Consider the following 20,561-nt stretch of genomic DNA (forward strand, 5'->3'; position numbering starts at 1 on the left):
TATAGAATTTTTACAAATGCTATTTTTGTTATCTAACACTTTATTGATCGTGAAATATTGCACACAGTAGCACGTGTTTTATTGACGTTCAGATAAAAATTTAAGGGAAATACTGTTTCCCTTCCTGAGGTTTCATGGTCATGAGTGCAGGCAACATTCAAAACTTGCCCTACAAAAACTGTGTGAAGGCAGTGCTTCGCCATGCCCACTGTTATCGGTATGCCTAGAGAAAGTTAAAGGAAATCCTTATGGTAGGCCTCTAACATGTAGCCACTTATTCCATAAAGGCTGCTTTTAGCTAAATTATGTGAATTCCTCAGATTGCCACATTGACCTTTGGTCATACCACAGATGTCTCTACTGGGCATGTGTTTTTATAATTATATTTAAAATGCAGAATGCCTGCTCTGTGAACATAGCCTGTAGAATAACTGGCAGATAATTGACAACAAAGTGCTGCCTGGTTGTCTTACCATGTTTCTATCAGCACTAAGCAGTGGTATTAACAGGTCAATTCTTATCAGTTGTGACTAGATAGGCTACAGGTATGGATGGAAGTCACTTTTTGTAACAGGTTAGGAGAGCATTTTAGCTAACCCTAATCCTTATCATAACCTTCATCTAATTATCCTAACCTTCTAAGTTAATTCTCTTAACCTGCAGCTTAAATTCTACTAACCTGCTACAAAAAAGTCACTTTCATCCGTAGCTGTATATCATCTAGTCAAAACCATTCTTATCATTTTCTCCTGGTGCATGATGGGAGGTTGCTGTGTCTACCACAATCAAGGCTGTCAAACAGATTTAATTTCTGACAAAATCAAACTCAAATTGCCAGTAACACATTCTTTAAACACATTGTCACTCTTATTTTCGCAACATACATTTCTTTAACGTAATTAAATCCATTAGATCATGATTATGATATGTGTATGAGAGTAGCTATTTTAAGGAAGCTATTCTAGGCTCATGCTAGCAAAATTCTCCAGTGAATGTGTCACCTTACTGCTGTGCCAATTGTGGGTGTCCTCCTCAGTAATGATAAGCAAAGAATCTTAAGCACTACTAGCTGGAGGGCAGAGTAGATTTCAAGATACTATCTGAATCTTTGGGCGTGTGCCAACAGGAACAGTGAACCACTGTCAAGTTCAGGGGAAGCATAGGGAATAGAGAGTGGATTGTGTGATGTCACTGGCAAAGAGGATGGAGGTCCTGGATAGTTGTCATCCAGCCCAGGAGAAGGTCGTCGATCGGCAGGCTGAGGAGAACATGTTTCTGAGGAAAAATAAGAAAGGAGATGAGAGTCAAAACTATGACAGAAACACAGACATACATAGCCTTGGCCGTGGCCTGAGGAAACAGCTGTTTGGGACTTGATTGGATTTTCGGAAGATCATCTAGAGGAGGAGGTTAGCAGCTGAGAAAGAAAAGGCCCCTCCCAGCTAAAGTACTTTATGTCATTAAATTATAGTTCAACGAGCATCATATGTACTGTAGAGACTAAGAGACAGGTTATTTTGCCCAGTATAGACAGAATTGATGATCCATGAAATCCCTCTGCAATAGACACAATCTTGCGAGAAGACGGTACTCAATTATGTGAGAGAAAGTTAGTGGGTATTCAATGTGGCTGAATGAAAGGAGATGGGAGGAAAGGAGTAAAATAAGTCAGTGGCTTATGGCTGAATAAGTCTAGTGGCTGATTGAAAATAACTACATAATGTCAGTGGTCATTTAATGGGTATAATTAGGTAACATGAGGGAATTTTTTAAAGATTTGTTAGTGCATAATGATCCGTGGGAAGGCAACTGTGTCAATTGTGTCTGGATGTGTGACAATAAATGCAGGTTATGCAGGTGTGAAGGAAGAGGGAGAGTTCAAACACACACGCATGCACACATTATTACATGCCCATTGCCAACAAACTCAGATAACAATACATATAAATAATAATAGCTCTAAAATAACTGTCTCGATATATCACAAATGAGAAAAAACGGACTTACAAAACAACCAAGCCAAAATAAGAGAATGATGGGTAACACTGCTTTCTCTTATGGCCATTTGTCAAGAAGCTGATTTGTGTGTGGTTCAGAAAAGACAATGGAAGGGTCACTTGTGAGCAATGCAACACCAAACTCCATGTTCAGTTGCGTTAGCCTACTGTCTGAATACAAAAGGTTCTGTTAGTAGCTTATGTATGTTTAATTAGCTCATTGTGGTGCTAATCAGTAGCCTTAGTTTATTGCAAGTACCAATTCACTTGTAAAAGAAAAATGGAAACAATTATATAATTTTAATGAGGACAAACTAACCTGGAACATGCTGACTTCATCCATAATGACATTAGATTAGCAGTTTTAGTAAAGTGGCCCAGTTGTTTGGACCTGGGGCTTAGTGCTGACAAGCCCAAGATTGTGAGTAAAATGTCCACAAAATCTGTATATAAAGAACATGTATGCTAATTGTATGCTAAATTACCGTATTACTTTTGTAATTTATATTAAAAAAGAAAGTTCAAAGGCCAAAACGAGACAAAGCTTTCAAAATATGTGAAGGCCTTGTCGTACCGGTGAGGAACACAAGATGGCCTCATAGTTATCTTACAGTAACAGGCAGCAGCTCTGAAGGGAGTCGAGGTGTTTATTGTCGTCAATGACTCCTGTGGTTGTGAAATTCGGCATTATGAGCACCAATATTTCATGATGTAAGTTATAATTATAAACCATGTTTACCAAACTCCTTTGCTCTCTTTGTCCTCATCCCAAAGGAATACATTCTGTGTGTATATTCAGTTCATGCAACATTATGTAATATTCTGCTATTAATGTAAAACAGTTGGAATGAGATGTGTAGCAGTACAGATTTTGCCAGGTCTCTGTGTGTGGGGGCGTGTGTGGAGGCGTCTGAAAGGGAGGGCGGTAGAAGGTGCCATAAATTGTACTGTGCCATGCACAATCTATTCCATGCAACACCTACACACACACAACTAACAGAAACATGCACATACACACAACCAAGCAGAGCACACATTCATATAAAGCATGAAGCACAAATATTGCACACAGGTCACATAGACACAGACACACACACAATGACCACAAACATCATCTCAGCCCATACATTTGCCTTGATGAATGTCAAGCAGAACTTAACCCTGTTTACCGTCTACCACAAAGCCTGCCATGCCCAGTTTAAGGGCAGCCATCAGACGAGGCGCAATGTGTTCACTAAGCAGCTGGGCTCTGGTCTGTTATGACTCTCACTGACACATCTGTGGAGCAGCACATCTGGCCTGAGATGGCTGCTCTCCATCCTGAAGACACCCACACACCTGTCAACCTGGCTTTACCTGGAGCCCAACTCCCAGAGGCTACTTTACATCCCTGGGGCTCTAGCTACATCTACTAGTCTAAACACTGGTGCAAAACACCTGCAGATACTCCAGTCCAGACACTGTGGTGCATGTGGGTCAGGTGTAGAGTTCAAAAGCACTGCCAGTGTTTGGTTTACAGTCTAAATGAGAATCGTGAACAGACATTGTGTACTGTTTATGCACTTTAATTCATTTGATCTGTATCTGGTGAATGTGCAGGTTTGACCTGACTGACATACTGCTGTGCTATATTCTGCCCTTCTTGGTTGAATAACCAGTGAACAAAGAGGAAACTCTATCCAGGAATAAAGAACATATTCATGAGGGTTCGGAACCAACAAGCAAATACTGTATACATTATCAAATTACTCACTCATCTGTCCCATGGTCTGTCTCCCCCTGCTCTCTCTCTCTCCTCTCCCTCTCTGTCTGTATCCCTCTCTGTCTGTATTTCTGTGTGTCTGTCTGTGGGTACAACTGTCAGTAACTCTAGATCTGTCTCTCACTGCACTCAGCCACTGAAAAATCTCAACGCTAATTAACGGAGATTACACAGCAATTAGCAGACCATTAATCACTCACTTATTAGTTTAGCCATGCAGACAGAGGAAAGAGGGGAGAGATAAAGAGAAAGAGAGATATAGAGTGAAGAACAAGGATAGAGATAGAGAGATGGAGAGGGAAGAGAGAGGCCCTCCTCTTGGCAGAGCAGCTCACATAATGATTTCACACTGCCTTCTGTTTCACATAGCTTCAGGAGCAAAACAATGCCTTGCTGATGAATACAGGTCTGCTGAGTATGCATGTGTGAGAGATTCTGTTGAGTAGATACTGTACGTGTTTGTGTGTCTGTAGGTGGGGGTGTGATAGAGTGAGTGAGAGAGTGTGAGTTTGGGCTTGTGTGAATGTGTGTGTGTGCAGGCGAGCAGCAGGAGTGTGTGTGTGTTAGTATCTGTGGTAGTGTAGTGTGCTGGTGCTAGAGGGGAGAGGTTGAGAAGGAGGAGTGTGAAAGAAGAGGTTTCAGAGGATGAATATCTATATTATTTGGCCTACTCTTTTCCATCCCCCCTCTCTCTCTCTCAGCTCCCCTCTGCCCCCCACCTCTCCTCGTCAGCAGGAGGGGTCAAATGTTATTCCCTCCTCGTTGGCATGGTTGCCAATCACCTCACATTCGGTAGAAACTGTTGCCATGACAACCAAGAGATCCGGTTGCCAGGCACCAAGAGCAATGCATGTGATTGCATCTTATTTATTTAATTCTATCTTTATCTATTTCTTCATTCTAAATGCATCCAATCACTCTCGCACACATGCATGCACACACATAAAAGGATGCAAACTCTTTTTTCTCTTCCACTCTCTTTCTCTCTCTCTCTCTCTCTCTCTCTCTCTCTCACACACACACACACACACACACACACACACACACACACACACACACACACACACACACACACACACACACACACACACACACTCACAGCCCACACACACGGTTAGTTACATTTACATTTACCACAGGTGCAAACGTGCGTGTCGTTGGATGACAAATAATGATGATCATTGCAATAACGATCATAATCTCCATGGCGCTCTCCTGGCCTTCTGTTCCCGCCTCTAATCTGCCACATCTCATAAGAGCTCCTCCATGATAAAGACAGGGTCCTAATGAGAGGGCTCTTATTGCACAGTGATTTCCTCCCTGTGGCCGGCTGCTCCCGCACACAGCCTTTTGTTTGTCTAGATAAATATTACAGGGTAATTGTAATGGAGTGACCCATCCAAGGGAAATTACAGCTATCCCCACCCAGCAAATCCAAGACCTCCTTATTTATTCCCAGTCTGAAGTCTCCGTTCTGTTTGCTCACTGGGATGGTTATTAGGAGAAGTGTACAGAGAGACAGGCTGCAGTGAGACTTGTCCGGTGTTGTTGTAGTTGCGCATTGTGAACAATATACAGTAGCATACCAGCTTCATCACAGATGTAGACACGGTAGATCTCATTAGTGATATGCTAGTGTCAAGCGCATGCAAGATGCACAGAAAATTAACATGGTCAGTTGGTATAAAAATAGAAAATAGAAAAATTGTAAATATGACATTGCTGAGTGCAAGACCATGGGAGTGGAGGGAATAACAGTGTGTTCAATCTCTTTAGCATTTATTGATAACCTGAATACATACAGTACTGTATGTAATTAAGTAAACAAACCCAAATCTTGGGCATCTTACCCGCCAAGTCTGTAGTTAACTTTCTAGCTTTCCATTACATAGGGTCAACATGGAATTTGGTTTATTAGGGACAAATTAAGTTATTAAAATGGTTAATGAGCAGGGGCTTAGAGATCAAGTTCTATCATTAATTAAAGAATGGAGGAAGAGACTGGAATAAAGAGTCTGGAGGCTTGTGCTAACCTTAGGCCAACTGTCTATCACACGTGCACGCGAACACACACACACGCACGCACGCACGCACGCACGCACGCACGCACACACACACACACACACACACACACACACACACACACACACACACACACACACACACACACACACACACACACACACCACCCTGAGAGAGAGGAGCTCGTGTCAGTGCTGTCTCGAGGGGCTGCTGTGGAGAATCCTCTTGGCTGAGTGTCTCCAGTGTTTAGTACAGAGACGCTGTCAAAGACCCTTTACATGGATGAGACCCAGACTCCTCCCACTGTGAAATCAAGGGATTTACATAATCTTATTACACCCTATTAAAAAAACACTAAAATAAAATCCACCACGGTGGGACGTTATTAATTTGACCACCTTACACAACCCCACTAGTTCTCTTCTGCTTGTCCACGTACAGGTGCAGTTAAAACAAGTGGAAGTATTAATAAAACAATGGAACAGAAAATGAATGTACAGGTACAGTGCCTGGCAAAAGTTTTCAGACCCCTTCGATTTCTTCACATTTTATTATGCAACAAAGTGGGATTAAAATTGATTTAATTGTCATTTTTTTTGTCAACAATCTACATAAACTCTAATGTCAAAGTGGAAGATTGAAAAAATGTATAAACAATGTAAGATGAATACAAATGTTATAAATTAAATATAGTCGTTACATAAGTATTCAACTCCCTGATGTCATACATGTTAGAAACACCTTTGGCAGCAATAACAGCTGTGAGTCTTCTTGGGTAAGTCTCTAAGAGTTTTGTACATCTGGATTGTGCAATATTTGCCTATTATTCTATTTAACATTCTTCAAGCTCTGTCAAGATGTTGGGGATCATAGCTTGACAACAATTTTCAAGTCTTGCCATAGTATTTCAAGCAGATTTAAGTCAAAACTGTAACTTGGCCACTTAAAAACATTCACTGTCTTCTTGGCAAGCAACTCCAGTGTAGATTTGGCCTTATGTTCTAGGTTATTGCCCTGCTGAAAAGTGAATTCCTGAAGCGGATTTTGCTCTAGGATTTTGCCTGTGTTTAGCCCTATCCCACTTATTTTTATCCTTAAAAACTCCCCAGTACCATGCTTGAAAATAAGGAGGCAGTTACTTAGTGATGTGTTGTGTTGGATTTGCCCCAAACATAGGGCTTTGCATTAAGGCCAAAAAGTGTATTTCTTTGCTGTGTTTTTTGTTGCAGTATTACTTTTGTGCCTTGTTTCATACAAGATGCACATTTTGGAATATATTGTATATTTGTGTTTTTCTTTTTATTCTGTCATTTAGGCCATTATTGTGGAGTCACTACAATGTTGTTGATCCATCCTCAGTTCTCTCCCATTACAGCCATTGAACTCTGTAGCTGTTTTAAAATCCCCAATGGCCTCAAGGTAACATCCTTGAGCAACATCCTGCAGCTCAGTTCAGAAGGATGACTAGTTCTTTGAGGTGTCTGGGTGGTTTAATACATCATCCAGAGCATAATTATTAACTTTACCAAACTTAAAGAGACATTCAATGTCTAATTTGTTTTTTATAAAAATGTGAAAAGCTCCCTGGTCTTTGCAGTTGAATCTGTGCTTGAAATTCAATACTTGACTGAGGCACCTTCCAGATGTTGTATGTATGGGGGACAGAGGAAAGGTCAGTCATTTAAAAATCATGTCAACCCCTATTATTTCACACAGAGTGAGTCCATGCAACTTTTTTTATGTGATTTAACTAAGGCTTTCCTAAACAAATGGGCTGAAAACTTACGCAACAACTATACTTTAGTTATAATGTTTTGTATAAAAAAATACATGTTCTTCCACTTTGACATTACAGAATATTTTGTGTAGATTGTTGACAAAAAAATGACAATTTAATCCATTTTAATCCCACTTTGTAACACAACAAAATGTGAAAAAAATCTAATACCTTTGCAAGGCAATGATACTGTTTTGTCAAATGTCTACATTTGGATGTGTGTTACAAAAAGGTAGTTTAACCAAGATCACTGTATCACAAATAGACCAGTTCACACACACATCTTTGGTTGGAATGCTTGTTAAATCTCCCACACCATTCAGCCTAGACTGTCCTTCCCTGTTGCCCTGCCTCAACCTGCCCGTCTGACTGTCCCTGTACCACCTCCAGCCAGCCTGGAAAACAGCGTCCAGGCTGAGATTTATCTTTGTGCTCTAATGCATTCAGTTCATGCTCCTACCTGCCCGTCTGGATATTGGATTTGCTCTTTGGCTGTGACCTTATTCGCCACGAGCCACAGGAGCTGCTGCTGGACCTCTGATGTGTGGTGTGGTGTCGCCCAGGCCCACTTCCTCACAAACTCTTATTGGATTCCCCATTCACCACGCACTGCCTCTGATAAGGGCATCTGTCAAGCGGAGGAATAATCAGAGCAAAAAAGGGATGTGATATATGGCTGGGAGGCGCTTACCTTCTGAAGAGGATGTCTGGTTGGGGCTCAAGGTACCGGTCACAACACAGCTCAGAGAGAGAGAGTTTTGGGCAGCGTTGAGCCTGCTTGGATCAACACTGAGGGTACATATAATGTAGAACATTTAAAACAATTGATAGTACAAAAGTGAAGATTGATCTTTGGAGGAGGATGTTGCTCCTGTATGTCTATATGACTCCAGAAGGAAAGGTTGGTTGAGGAAAATGGCTTCCACTCAGCTACGCGTATTCTCAAGCAATAACATCGACATCTGTATTATCAACCCAAGAATACCCGTGGTCGAGACGGGAGCAAACGTTCCGGCCACCTCCTCCCCTCCATCTTCTCTCCTCTCTTTCCTCTCCCCATCCCCCTATCCATGCTTCATTACAGTGGAAGAGAGATGGAGGGTGGGCGGGGGTTCATTTACCGCTAACATTGTCCAGGTCCTAGAGAAAAAAAGAAAAACAACTTGCAAAGGAAGAATCGTCTTTCAGTTTGGAGTAGTAATATGGAATTAACAGTCAATGAATGAATAAGTCTCCCCTATCTATGTCTTCTATATGTCTATATCTCCTGTATCAATGTCTTCTATATGTCTATATCTCCTGTATCTATGTCTTCTATATGTCTATATGTCCTGTATCTATGTCTTCTATATGTCTATATCTCCTGTATCAATGTCTTCTATATGTCTATATCTCCTGTATCTATGTCTTCTATATGTCTATATGTCCTGTATCTATGTCTTCTATATGTCTATATGTCCTGTATCAATGTCTTCTATATGTCTATATGTCCTGTATCTATGTCTTCTATATGTCAATATGTCCTGTATCTATGTCTTCTATATGTCTATATGTCCTGTATCAATGTCTTCTATATGTCTATATGTCCTGTATCTATGTCTTCTATATGTATATATCTCCTGTATCTATGTCTTCTATATGTCTATATCACTTGTATCTATGTCTTCTATATGTCTATATCTCCTGTATCTATGTCTTCTATATGTCTATATCTCCTGTATCTATGTCTTCTATATGTCTATATCTCCTGTATCTATGTCTTCTATATGTCTATATCTCCTGTATCTATGTCTTCTATATGTCTATATCTCCTGTATCTATGCCTGTAATAGTATTACAATACAGTAATTCTCCCATATCTAGTCCATATCTGACATCTAGTCCATATCTGACATCTAGTCCATATCCCACAGTGTGGGGTGAGTGAAAGGCCAGCTGAACGTGATGTAACTGCAAGCTCACGTCACCTTGTCACACCACACCAGTGTAAAATAAAGTTGGCAGTTTTTGAATTCCCGGCCCCTGGCTGAGTGTAAGCTGTGAGGCTTGCCATCCCTGTTCCTGCGTTTATCAGTGAGAGCCACAGTCACACACACATCTGAAGGAGTGTGCTGCCCCTGCAGCCCCGTGAGCCCAGGCCCCCATGCAGAAAACATGAGAAACGGAGAGAGAGAGAGAGAGAGAGAGAGAGAGAGAGAGAGAGAGAGAGAGAGAGAGAGAGAAAAAGAGAGAGAACGTAAAGGAGGGAGCAGGGAGTGAGTGAGAGATATGTTTATTGGGACAGGCAGACTGTAAACTTAAAGGGCCTGCTATCGCCTGGCTTTGGACTGGCGTTATGAGCTGTGATTGGCTGTCAGTGGAGATAAGGAGACTTCACATCCTCATGCCCTTGCTTCCTCAAGGGGTTGGAATCAAACCCAGAAAACACCGCTCTGCACGTCTCTGCTAAATGGCGAGCACATGAAAGGAATGAATCCAGCTCTATTATTGTAAACACCTCTGCATGTGACATACCACACGGTTGGAGGAGGAGTGAAAGAAGGAAGACAGAAAGCCCTGAAAGGGTTTAAATGGGAGGATTTTGGTAGGAGTCTGATAGCATCCTTGTGGTTCCAAGGCCTGAAATCCAAAGCTGTCTTTTTAGCTCCACTCCCTCTTTAAAACTGCCTTAGGCTCTCACACAGGAGAGTGAATTACAGGGAAGGATGGAGAGGGGCCTTCTCCCATATCCTAAACCCCAATGGGATCTAGCTAGTACTGTAGCCCTGAACCAAAGATTCCAGGAGCATCAGTGCCACTCCAAACCAGATCCCCACTACGCATCACATCAATTATTCACCATATTTATCTATGCAATTTAACGGCCGCTCCCCTCTAAAGCTCCTAACAAATTGCGGAAGCTGCTAATATGGCTTCTGGGTCTCTGTCTCAAATCACCACACAACATACAGAATGCTCAGAGGCTATGGTGGAAAGGCTGTAACAAGCTAGCTTGGCAGTATGATAGTATTCAATACCCGCTGGGCACAGACGTCAATTTAACATCTATTCCACGTTAGTTCAACATAATTTCATTGAAATTATGTGGAAACAACATTGATTCAACCAGTGTGTGCCCAGTGGGTAGTCTCTTATATGACTACCAACAGTGATTTTTCTTTGTAAAGAAGTAGAATAACTGTTGACCAATGTGACCAATGAATAGTATAGTGCTATATGTATGCAAATATGAAACATGTGGAGCCTTTACCAATACAAAAATGATTTGTCAACCTAGCGGCCCTTCCCCCATCAGTTTAAACGCACAATAACACACCTTTGTTTTCCTCTCCACCAAATCGGCATTTAGCATGACCCAAGCCGAGGACCCAGGGAAGACAATTATCAAACAGATGTCAATGTATGTTTTACAATACTAAGGGGAGCCAAAATACCACACAGATGTTTTATTTTCACATGAGAAGATGGTGTCGACAGATACGGTAGCCCTGTTTCTAGCTCCTAGACAACGTTGCAATGTTTTCTTCTTACATTATTTGCTCAGAACGTTTATTTTATTATTACCTACAGCCGGAAATAACTTTGGGATATTAGATCGGCAGTCACTCACCAGAAATTTGAGCAGAAACCTGGATCCTTTGTTTGAACTTCCCGAGACAGGAGCAATTGATCCTGGGTGCTGCACCAAAATGTTGAGGCCAAAGAAGAATGGGGCTCTAGTCAGGAGTGGGGCCCTAGTCAGACTCAGACGGCGTGCATACCATCCACTGCTTCTGAGTATATTGTTGGACAATAAACTGGACAATAAAAGGGAGACAAGCTCAGGGCGAGGATCTCCTTCCAGAGAGACATCAGGGATTCGTTCTCCCGATCTGGAATACCTAACCATCAAATGCCGGCCGCATTTACCTCCAAAAATAATTGGTCATTGTCACTGCCGTGTATACTTACACCCCCCCCCCCCCCAAGCCGACACAGAAGAGACGGCTCTCAACAAACTACACTGGACTGTGCAAACCATATATCCTGAGGGCGCATTTAGATTAGCTGGGAACTTTAATAAATGAAATCCTGTGCTGCACGCGCAACACAGACCCTGGATCATTGTTACTATCCCTATGAGGACGGCGGCAAGGCCCTTCCCCCGCCCTCGCTTCGGCAAATCAGATCACGCCTCCATTCTGCTCCTCCCCACCTATAGGCACAAACTTAAACAGGAATCTCCTGTGGTAAGGACTGTTCAACGTTGGCCAGACCAATCGGATTCTATGCTCTTTTTTTCACGCAGACTGGGAAATGTTCCGGGTCGCCTCTGAGAATAGTATCAACGTGTACACTGACTCGCTGACGGGTTTCTTCAGGAAGTGCATAGAGGATGTTATTCCCACTGACGATTAGAACTTATCCAGACCAAAAACCGTGGATAGATGGCAGCATTCCCGCAAAACTGAAAACGCAAACCACCGCATTTAACCATGGCAACGTGACTGGGAACACGGATGTGTACCAACAGACCAGCTACAACCTCCGTAAGGCAATCAAAGAGGCAGAATTACAGTACAGGGACAATGTGGAGTCGCAATTCAATGGCTCGTGACACGAGACATATGTTGCAGGGACTCCAGACAATCACAGATTATAAAGGGAAACCCAGCCACATCGCAGACACCTTCTTTGCCCGCTTCAAGGTAGACAAAATAGAGTCGCTGACACGGGCCCCTGGTGCTTGCGAGGACTGTGTGCTCTCGTTCTCAGTGGACAACATAAGTAATTTAAGCATGTTAACTATCGCAAGGCTGCCACTCCAGACGACATCCCAAGCCGCATCCTCAGAGCATGTGCAGACCAGCTGGCTGAAGTGTTTACTGACATTCAATCTCTCCATATCCCAGTCTGTTGTCCCCACTTTCTTCAAGATGTCCACCATTGTTTCTGTACCCTTGAAAGTGAAGGTAACTGAACTAAATTATTATCACCCTGTAGCACTCAGTTCTGTCATCATGAAATGCTTTGAGAGGCTAGTTAAGGTAAGAACCATATCACTTCTACCTTACCTGACACCCTAGACCCACTACAATTAGCATATCGCTCCAACAGATCCAACCGCCATTGCACTGCACACTGCCCTATCCCAACTGGACAAGAGAAATACCTATGCAAGAATGCTGTTCATCGACTACAGCTCAGCGTTCAACACCATAGTGCCCTCCAAGCTCATCACTAAGCTTGGAGGGCACTGAGTCCTGGACTTCCCGACGGGCCTACGCCAAGTGGTGAAGGTAGGCAACAACTCCTCCACCACGCTGACCCTCAACACGGGGGCCCCACAGGGTTGTGTGCTCAGCTCCCCCCCATGCTCCTTGTTCAACCATGACTGCATGGCCAAAAACGATGAGACATCCTACAGGAAGGAGGTGAGAGCCATGGCGGAGTGGTGTCAGGAAAATAATCTCTCCCTCAACTTCAACAAAACGAAGAGCTGATCATGGACTACAGGAGACAGCACAAAGAGCACGCCCCCATCCACATCGAAAGGGCCACAGTGGAGAGGGTTTAAAGCTTCAAGTTCATCTACGTGGACATCACTGACAACCTGAATTGTTCCCTTCACACAGCCAGTGTGGTGAATAAGGCGCAACAGCGCCTCTTGAACCTCAGGAGGCTGAAGAAATTCGGCCCCTAAGACCCTCACAAACTTCTACAGATGCACCATTGAGAGCATCCTGTCGGGCTGTGTCACTGCCTGGTACGGCAATTGCACCGTCCGTAACCACAGGCTCTCCAGAGGGTGCTGCGGTCAGTGCAACGCATCACCGGGGGCAAACTGCCTGCCCTCCAGGACATCTACAGCACCCGGTGTCACAGTAAGGCCAAGAAGATCATCAAGGACCTAAACCACCCTAGCCACGGCTTGTTTACCCCGCTACTATCTAGAAGACTGAGATAGTACAGGTTCATCAAAGCTGGGACCGAGACGGCCTCCCAAGTGGCGCAGCAGTCTAAGGCATTGCATCGCAGTGCTAAAGGCATCAATGCAGATCCGGGTTCGATCCCGGGCTGTGTCCCAGCCGGCCGCAACTGTGAGACCCATGAGGTGGCGCACAATTGGCCCAGCGTCGTCCGGGTTAGGAGAGGGTTTGGCCGGCCAGGATGTCCTTGTCCAATCGCACTCTAGCGACTCCTGTGGCGTGCCGGGTGCATGCACGCTGACACGGTCGCCAGTTGGACGGTATTTCCTCCGAAACGTTGGTGCGTCTGGCCTCCGGGTTAAGCGAGCAGTGTGTCAAGAAGCAGTGCGGATTGGCAGGGTCGTGTTTCGGAGGACGCATGGCTCTCGACCTTCGCCTCTCCAGAGTCCGGACGGGAGTTGCAGCGATGGGACAAAACTGCAACTACCAATTGGGGAGAAAAAGGGGTAAAAAGTACCAAAGAAAAATACTAAATTATGCTGTGACCGAGAGACAGAAAAACAGTTTCTGTCTCCAGGCCATCATACTGTTAAATAGTCACCACTAGCCTTAGTCACTGTTCTACCTTGCACCTTAAAGACTGATGCCCTATGTACATAGTCATTGAACACTGGTCACTTTAATAATGTTTACTGCAGGAAGGTCCAGCAGAGCTGTTGCCAGAGAATGTAATGTTAATTTCTCTACCCTAAACCGCTTCCAACGTCCTTTTTGAGAATTTGGCAGTACGTCCAACCGGCCTCAAAACCGCAGACAACGTGTAACCACGGCAGCCCAGGACCTCCACATCTGGCTTCTTCCCCTATGGGATCATCTGAGACCTGCCACCCGGACAGCTGATGAAACTGAGGAGTATTTCTGTCTGTAATAAAGCCCTTTTGTGGAGAAAACCCCATTCTGATTGACTGGGCCTGACTCCCCTGTGGGTGGGCCTATCTCCCAAGTGGCCCTCCCAGGCCCCCCGATGGCTGCACCCCTGCCCAGTCATGTGAAATCCATAGATTAGGGCCTAATGAATTTATTTAAATTGACTGATTTCCTTATACGAACTCTAACTCAGTAAAACCTTTGAAATTGTTTTATGTTGCGATTATATTTTTGTTCAGTAATATATATATAATACATACATACATACATACATACATACATACATAAACATACACACACACACACACACACACACACACACACACACACACACACACACACACACACACACACACACACACACACACACACACACACACACACACACACACACACACACACACACAAACTCACTATATGTATATATTCCTGTCTCTGACATTGCTCGTTCTGATATTTTTTTTCTTAATAATTTTTTAAGGATTATGGTTTTTCATTATTTATTGCTAGGTATTACTGCATTGTTGGAGCTAGGAACACAAGCATTTTGCTGCACCTGCAATAACATTTGCAAATCTATGTATACAACCTTTTCCCAACATAGTATGTTCAGGGCCCTCTAAGGATATTCCTAGCCCCCCCACACACACACACTGCTTGCCAAATGGAGAGGCTGAGATTGTCAATTAGCAGGGTGGGAGAGGGGGAGGGGGAATGGGAGATGTTGGGGGGAGATCGGGGGGTGGAAGGGATGGAGGAGGGTTGGAGCACAGATCAGAACCAAGGACAGCTCCCAGTAGAAAGATCTGTGCTGTGTTACTAAATGGATGTCTCGCTTGTTTGGCTTTTAGAGAAACACACACACACACACGCACACACACACACACACACACACACACACACACACACACACACACACACACACACACACACACACACACACACACACACACACACACACACACACACACACACACACACACACACACACACACACACACACACACACACACACTTGTCAATTTCCCCCTCCTTTTCTATTTTCCCTTGGTTTCTTTTATTCCTCTCTGTTCTCATCTCCTTCCTTAGAGGAGGTACACTCACAGCCCAGTCCAAAAACAGATGTGACGGAACTCTATGTCTCTCTCTGCTCCTTGATCAATATGAATTTAATGGACAAGGATTGAGTTCAGGGAGTTCATGCTGGCCGGTGTGCCTATGGGCAAACTGACTGCACACTGAAACTGACACACACACTCACACACTCCACACGCATATGCATACACACACATGCGCAAACACACACACTTGCACGCTCACACGCACACTCACAATGTTCCCTGCAAATGCTGCTAATTCAATCCAATTTAGTCTATAGGCAGTATGTGTCCCAAGCTCATATGACTGACATTCGAGTAATAATTTACACATTATTGAATTATGTATCTCACTAGCTGGTAAACCTATAGGATAAACCTTGGACGTTGTATTGATGGGCTAAAATTGATTGATTGACTGAAACAAAATACCTTGCCTGCCTCAAAGAAGTTCATTTAAATATAAAACATAGAGACTGAAATGCAAGATACTTACAAATAGTGATCAAGAGATATAGACAATTCACAACCCAAAAAATGTATGCAGGAAAAATGCAAATAGTTACAGTGTTTATAAAGATTATCATTCAACTCTAAATAAGATTGTGGAAGAATACGACTGACACATCAATCCCTTTCTTTTTAAAGAAATTACGTTAACCGTGTAGCAACAAAAATTATATTTATTTCTTTAAAAGCTTGAATACCTATCTTTAAAAGCTTGAATACCTAATTGAAACAATAACAAAGCAGCCACCCCACCTCAGTTTTGGTAAAAAGTTGAGGGATGGGCCTGGGGAAATGTTACCACTCTCAAATTCATAGTCAGAGCTATGGATGCAAGGGCTGACCATCCATGATATCAACATTATGGTTTTAACCATGTTTTGTGTTTTTGTTGCTATACGGTGTTTGTTTACATGGAGTAAAACAAGCTTATATTTTGGTTTCTGATGGGGTAGGCCATAATACAGTTGAAGCTCATGAGGAATACATTCTTCGAAAATCAATGGGTCACAGGAGGCTGGTGGCACCTTAATTGGGGAGGACAGACTTTTGGTAATGGCTGAAGCGGAATGAGTGTTTTCCATGTGTCTAATGCCATTCCATTCGCTCTGTTCCGGCCATTATTATGAGCCATCCTCCCCTCAGCAGCCTCCTGTGCAATGGGTATATATCATTAATTTAAAATTTAAAAAATGATGTAGCAATTAAGGATTCTAGCTTTAAGACTAAATATACTGTTACGTTTTAGGTGAATGAATATCATTCATCTGTGTGTTGCATTGTGCATTGGGTTGCCATCTGCTACACATATTCAATATGGATAGTCCTGTTTCATTTGTGGCATTATTTTAAACCAAATGACAAAGCTTTAAAAACAAAGCGGCCCAATAGAGAAAAATCACAAACAAGCAACACTTTAAACTGTAGGCCTATTGATCAAAATAGTTTAATATCTAATTTTAGTTGGCAACCTTTTTTTCCAAAGGTTTAGGATATTGAGTGTTGTATCTATATCAACTTCTATTCACAAACAATAACTTGAATCTACTGTAAAAACAAACAGACATGGTAAAAATAAATCATTGGCAATACACTAGGCCTCACTTTCAACATGCATTCATAAAGTCGCTCGTGACATCTCGAGCTGTCTATTGAGGAATACGAATTTAGAACAAGGTAGTCTACCAAGTCACGTAGGTCTATCTCTGAATGCATAGACTAGCCTTTACAAAAACAGTCGGTCCTGTTAAGGGAATTTGAGATCAAACAATTACATTTCAGATAAGTAAAATGGAATAACATAGCTTGAGAAGTCATAGCATTGTTGGCTTTGTGATGCGCTTCAAACACTCAGCGCTTTTTCCACTTGATGATGGAGGGCTATCCTTTACCATGGCCAAACAAGTATTTGCCATCACGTGTAGCCTACATAGCAACCAGTTAAGAGTACCGTTCCTTACTGTATCAATGAAGTTCAATTGATCACGAATGTTTGGTTAAAAATATGATAATTTCAACCAATCTATAAATCCTCGTGGGTTTCGTGATTGTAAGCCACTGGGGTATTTTGTCAGCAAGAGGAGAAATATAAAGCATTACCAAATATTACATTCAGATGTCATATACTCACCAATTGTTTTTAGTCCTGTCAGTTTTCCCTACTCAAGTAGACGACACGATGTTGACAATGTATTGCAAATATCTGATAATCATAACCAGGAGAAACGCCCCCTCCAACTCTCTCTCTCTCCCGCTCTCTAGATACTCCATCCCAATGCCTCTCCCTTTTAGAAAAAAAAGAAGAAGATCCGGGAGGCAGAAGCCACACGCTTACACCCTTTTCCCTTCGTTATCTCTTGCATTTCTCTCTCTCTCGCTCACTCTGTCTCTCTTTCTCTATGCCTGTCTCTCTCTCTGATTCTATCTCGCTTCTAACCTCCCATTGTTGAGATTCAAACGTGGTCAAAGGGGCGCGGCGGAGGCGACTCGAGATTGGGAGAGAAATACATCCACGCTCACACATCATCATGATGCATAGCCTACTGATCAAGATAATGAGAGTTATAAGTGCCAAAAAGAGCTGGTGAGGACTTCTGTGATTGTGTCATAATAGCCTAATAATAATAATAATCCAGTGAAGTCTAATGCCTACCATTTTATTGTAATCAGCCAACTGCCTTCATTGTATTAATAACCACATTAAACAATGGTGCTAAAAATGAAGGACAATTATTCAAATGTAACCTTCAGAAAAGTGGTCGAATTATAAAACTGCACACCAGGGACACTAATTACACCAGTGCCATGTTGCTAAGAGACCTCCCTCTTTGAGCCGTTTTGCCCTAAACATGACCGTGGTGTGCGTTAATTACCTGTAACTTAAAATTACAGATGGTCCTGAATTTAGATTCAGGGCAGACTGATCGACATTTCTGTTATAAATTCCCCACCTCGCCCTTGCGCTACAACATGGTTATAAAACAGGTATCATCAATTTTTCCTTGAGCGTATGGTCGGGGTGCCTGAACATAGTTATACATCATTTCTACACTGGAAATTGACAGCAAGAATCAAAACAGATAAAACAGTATTTGACAAAAAAACAAAAAAAATCTAAACTTGATTACCTTGGTTGGGATACAATCACAAATGCCTTTCTATTTATGCGTGGGAATATTTGGTAAACGACTTCCTAATTTCAAATCACTTTGACCTGATTTCCTGGTGATTTTACAATCTATGTAAAAAAAAAAAAAAAGTCTTTGCTCAGAAAACATGGGGGCCAAATAAAATGAAGGCTGCCAGAACATTGTTACCTAGATGCTGGGTATACTATACTTTAAAACATATACATCAAATTATAGGACTAATAAAGAATATTTAAATATATCTTAATAAAGTTAAAATGTTTATTAAACTTTTATTTAAGTAGGCAAGCCAGTTAGGAACAAATTCTTATTTACAATGACGGCCAAACCCAGAAGACGCTGGGCCAATTGTGCACTGCCTTATGGAACTCCCAATCATTTCTTAATAAAGGATAACATACAAAACATATGAGGCTATGATGGGTATATCATTGCAATGAGTGCATATGTCTTGCTAGTGCATGCAGAGTCCTATGCAGTGGTCACTCCATGTTGCCTGAGGAACACAGTAGGCTATGTGGTGAGTGACAGTGACATCTCAGAGATGGGTTGTATCCACTCTAATTTAATCTTGCGGGATTTCCAGATGTGGCATTTATACACAGACAGCTTCAATTCTATGATCTCTGCTTACCAAATCTCCCCAAACCATCCTCATCCTCTGGGGGATAACACAGGCCTGCACCATGGATAGCCTGCTCTCTATGCATCTGGCTATTTCACAGCTCCCCATTTGGCCTGTAGATCTGCCCTTAAAAAATATAGCAATGGATTTTGTCTGTCAATCAATTGATATTGTGTATTTTGTCACAATTTATTAGAGATACAAATGAGTATTTCTGAAGTGAAACTGTCAGAGGCTCAAATAAATCTGCCTATACAATGGAAGGCAAAAAGTAAAAGTTTTATTTCAAATCTACGCCTAAAAAACGTATATTTATCCTTTTTGGTGAAGAGAATTTCCACTTCTCTTATCTGCTACCCAAGAGACTAAATATGCATAGGCAATGGCATTGTGGTGTGTGCAGTTCCAAATGGCCAGGCGAGGACAGCTGAGTACTGAACAGGAGTCCTGTATGCCTCTAACCGCCCGCCCGTCCTGTTGTGTTCTGTCTGACTCTCCCCCTCTCCCCTCTCTTTCCTCTTTTGCAGTCTCCTCAGATCCCTGTTGGAATGAGCACATTTCTCATTCCTTCTATCCTTCTCTCCCGCTCCCTCGCTCCCTCCAGATTGCTGCTTTATTAAACAGACTCTCCCTATCTTTCATTTGTCAATCTGCTTCCCATTACCTCCTCTCTCCTTCACTCTATTTTTCTCTTTTACTCACGCACGTGCACGTCCCTGCACACACACAGAGCTGGATACATCAGTACAGCACATCAGTCATTGCTCCATGTAGTTTCTGCTCTTGCTCTTTCCTCCATATTCTAGTTCAGGGAGAGAAGAGAGACAAAGAGAGAAAGAGAAAGAGAGCAATGAGCAGCAGCCCCACAGAGAGCTCCACGCTGCTCTCTGTCTCCTCCTCTCCACTCCTCTCCTCCTCTCTTCCCTGTGCTCCATCTCTCCCAGAACCGGCCAGGGCAGCTATATTTAGAGCCAGGTTAACTGCTCCTGTCAAAGGTCTGATTTGTATTCCTTGCATGTCTGTCTGACTCAGGGCTGGGAGCAACACAAACAAAAGAGCTAGTTTGAATATGCACTGAGCCACTGGCTTAGAAATCAAAGCCCCTTTTGCCTCATTGCCAGTGACGCCACCTGCTCTGGGGGGAACTTAAAGTCAAGCCCATTCACTCTGAACACAATCAGCAGAGAGGACTGAACTCAAAGAAACACTTCAGTTTGCTCTATCACATAGTCAAATGTAGGATGGTTAGATTGAAGAGGGATAAGGCAGCCTATTGGCCATCTGCCATTC

The 20,561-nt window shown here is 42.7% G+C and overlaps 1 long non-coding RNA gene across 1 annotated transcript; it reads right to left on the reverse strand.

Annotated features, from left to right (window-relative positions):
• Positions 1–785: 785 nt before the first annotated feature.
• LOC139565491 (uncharacterized) lies at positions 786–17,998 on the reverse strand. The gene is made up of 3 exons (XR_011672911.1): positions 17,629–17,998; positions 8,019–8,186; positions 786–1,275 (listed from the first exon to the last, which is right to left on the reverse strand). It is a non-coding gene; the product is annotated as an uncharacterized lncRNA (long non-coding RNA).
• Positions 17,999–20,561: the final 2,563 nt, after the last annotated feature.

The sequence above is a fragment of the Salvelinus alpinus genome, chromosome 36 (assembly GCF_045679555.1).
Source record: "Salvelinus alpinus chromosome 36, SLU_Salpinus.1, whole genome shotgun sequence".
Classification (NCBI taxonomy): Eukaryota; Metazoa; Chordata; class Actinopteri; order Salmoniformes; family Salmonidae; genus Salvelinus; species Salvelinus alpinus.